At 41.9% G+C, this 3,803-nt stretch overlaps 1 non-coding gene across 1 annotated transcript; it reads left to right on the forward strand.

Moving 5' to 3' along the window:
* The first annotated feature begins 596 nt into the window (after positions 1-596).
* On the forward strand, positions 597-702 carry LOC132655485 (U6 spliceosomal RNA). Its single transcript, XR_009593293.1, has one exon. It is a non-coding gene; the product is annotated as a U6 spliceosomal RNA (small nuclear RNA).
* The last annotated feature ends 3,101 nt before the right edge of the window (positions 703-3,803 follow it).

Below are 3,803 nucleotides of genomic sequence, written 5' to 3' on the forward strand. Positions count from 1 at the left end.
ACAAAAACTCCACAAGAGACAAAAATCCTGGCCCAGGTGACCTGCAGAGAACTATACTCCAAGGAAGGTCTATGCATGGATGGAGAGGACCTAGGCCGCTGCTCAGAGGAAACCCATAGGTTGCTCAGTTTCCAAGAGTGTGCACTAGTAAGGGGAGCAGGGGCTGTCTCTGACATGAAATCAGTGCCCAGCTCTTTGATCACCTTCCCCTGGATGTGCATCCTTTCCATGCCTCAGAAGATGATGATGTTGCAGCCAGCCCTGATAGACCTCATAGGCTAAGGTCAGATAGAAGAGAAGGAAGTCCTCCCCTATCAATGGACTAGGAAAGAGGCATGGGGAAAAAGAGGGAGAATGAGTGGGATGGGAATAGAAGAGGGAGGGCACTACAGCCAGGATACATAGGAAGGAAGGAAGGAAGGAAGGAAGGAAGGAAGGAAGGGAGGGAGGGAGGAAGGGAGGGAGGGAGGGAGGGAGGGGAGAGGAGAAAGAAAGAAAGAAAGAAAGAAAGAAAGAAAGAAAGAAGGAAGGAAGGAAGGAAGGAAGGAAGGAAGGAAGGAAGGAAGGAAGTTGAAGAAAAACAAAAAAAAAAATCTGTGCTCACTTCAGCAGCACATATATTAAAATGGAATGATACAGAGAACATTATCATGGTCCCTGCAGAAGGATGACATGAAAATTCGTGAAGCATTCCATATTTTTTATGGAAAACATCTTCAAGTCTCAGAAGAAAAAAATGAAGAAAATATCATAAGATGAAATGATCTCCCATGCTCATGGATCAATAGGATTAACACAGTGAAAATGGCCAGCCTACCAAAAGCAATCTACAGATTAAATTCAATTCCCATCAAAATACCAACACAACTCTTTACAAAACTTGAAAGAAAGAACAATTCTTAATGTCATATAGAAAAAACAAATAACCCAGAATTTCTAAAACAATTCTGTACAATAACAGATCATCTGGAGGTATCTCCATCCCTGATCTCAAGCTGTTTTATAGAGGAACAGTAATAAAAACTTCATGGTACTGGCATAGAAACAGAATGGTGGATCAATGGAATTGACTAGAAAACCCAGAAATAAACACACATACCTAAAGATACCTGATTTTTTACAAAGAAGCAAAAACCATACAATGGAAAAAAGACGGCATCTTCAACAAATGTTGCTGGTCTATCTGGATGTCTACATGCAGAAAAATGTAAATAAATCCATATTTATCACCCTGCACAAAACTTAAGACCAAGCGGATCAAAGACCTCAACATAAAACCAGACATACTAAATCTGTTAGAAGAAAATTTGGGTAAAGCCTTAAACTCATTGGCACAGTAGACAACTTCTTGAACAGAACACCAATAACACAGGCTCTAAGATCAACAATCGATAAATGGGACCTCATGAAATTGAAAAGCTTCTGTAAAACAAGGAACACTGTTGTCAGAACAAAACAAAACCTACAGTTTTAGGGTTGGATCTTCATCAAACATATCTAACAGAGGGCTAATCTCCAGTATACATAAAAAACTTAAGACGTTAAACACCAACAAACCAAGTAACCCAAATAAAAAAAATGGGGTACAGAGCTAAAAAGAATTCTCCATAGATGAATATCAAATGGCAGAGAAACACTGAAAGAAATGCTCAACATCCTTAGTCATCAGGGAGATGAAAATCAAAACGAACCTGACATTTTACCTTACAGAATGGTTAAGATCAAAAACTCAAGGACCACACATCCTGAAGAGGATGTGGGAAAGGGGAACTCTCCTCCATTGCTGGTGGGAATGTAAACTTGTACAACCACTTTGGAAATCAATCTGGTGCTTTCTCAGATAATTAGCAATAGTGCTACCTCAAGATCCAGCTATACCACTCCTGGGCATATATCCAAAATATTCTCAAGTATACACCAAGGATATTTGCTCAACCATGTTTGTAGCAGCTTTATTCATAGTAGTCAGAATCTGGAAACAACCCAGATATCCCTCAACTGAGGAATGGATACATAATTGTAGTACATTATAATAATGGAATACTACTCAGCAATTAAAAACAAGGACATCATGAAATTTTCAGAGAAATGGTGAAAAGATCATCCTGAGTGAGGTACCCAGAAACAGAAAGAAACACATGGTATATACTCACTCATAAGTGGATATTAGCCACATAATACAGGATAAAAACACCAAAACTTATACTCCTAAGGAAGCTAAACAGCAAGGAGGACCCTGGGGAAGATGCGCAATCCTCATTCAGAAGGACATGATGGACATTGGAAGCAGGAGAAGACAGGGAACAGGACAGGAGCCTACAGCAGAGGGCCTCTGAAAGGCTCTACTGATCAAGGTATTGAAGCAAAGGCTGAGACGCACAGCCAACCTTTGGGCAGAGTGCAGGAATCTTATGAAAGAAGGGGGAGATGGAAAGACCCGGAGCAGACAGGAGCTCCAAAAAAAAAAAAAAAAACACCAACAAAGTCAGAAAATCTGAGCCATTGGGGGCCCTGGAGAGATGGAGAGAATGATACCCCAACCAAGAAAAATGTATGAAGAAGACCTAAAACACCAGCTCAGATATAGCCCATAGACTCAGCCTCCAAGTGTGTTCCCTAGTAAGGGGAGCAGGGACTTTCTCTGGCATGAACTCAGTGTCAGGTTCTCTGATCACTGACCCTGGGGGTTGGGGAGGAGGTGCTGTCTTGCTAGGCCACAGAGGAAGACAATGCAACCAGTCCTGAATAGACCTGATTGGCTAGGATCAAATAGAAGGGGAGTAGGTCCTCCCCTATCAGTGGAGTATGAGTGGGGCTTAGGGAGAGAAGAAGGGAGGGTGGGTTTGAGAGGAGATGAGGGAGGGAGCCATAGCCGGGATACAAATTGAATAAATTGTAATAAATGATAATAATAAAAAGTGTGGTGCATTTATACAATGGAATACTATTCAGCAATTTAAAATAAGGAAATCATGAAATATGCAGGCAAATGGTGGGATCTAGAAAAGATCATATTGAGTGAGGTATCCCAGGAGCAGAAAGATACACATGGTATATACTCACTTATAAGTGGGTACTAGACCTATAAGATAGGATAAACATACTAAAATCTGTTCACCTAAAGAAGATAACTGATAGACTAAGATCAGAAAGGAGAGGAGAACCTCCCCTATCAGTGGACTTGGGTAGGGGCATGCATGCAGAAACGGGAAGGAGAGTGGGATCGGGAGGGGAGGAGGGAAGGGCTTATGGGGGGATACAAAATTAATAAAGTGTAATTAATAAAAAAAAAAGAAAGAGGACCTGGGTAAAATGATCAATCCTCACTTAGAAAGACAAATGGGATGGACATTGGAAGTAGGAGAAAACAACTAACAGGACAGGCGCCTACCACAGAGGGCCTCTGAAAGACTCTACCTAGTGTATCAAAGCAGATGTTGAGACGCATAACCAAACCTAGGGCAGAGTGCAGGGAATCATATGCAAGAAGGGGGAGTTAGTATGATCTGGAGAGGACAGGAGCTCCACAAGGACAAAATATATCAGAGCACATGGGTCTTTTATGAGACTGTTTCTCCAACCAAGGACCATGCATGGATATAACCTATAACCCCTTCTCGGATGCAGCCCATGGTAGTTCAGTATCCAAGTGAGTTTCCTTAGTAAGGGGAACAGGGACTATTTCTGACATGAACTCAATGGCTGGCTCTCTGATCTCTCCCCCCTAAGAGAGGAGCAGCCTTGCTAGGCCACAGAGAAGGACATTGCAGGCAGTCCTGAAGACACCTGATAAGCTAGGGTCA

Source organism: Meriones unguiculatus, chromosome 7 (genome assembly GCF_030254825.1).
Source record: "Meriones unguiculatus strain TT.TT164.6M chromosome 7, Bangor_MerUng_6.1, whole genome shotgun sequence".
In the NCBI taxonomy this organism is placed as follows: Eukaryota; Metazoa; Chordata; class Mammalia; order Rodentia; family Muridae; genus Meriones; species Meriones unguiculatus.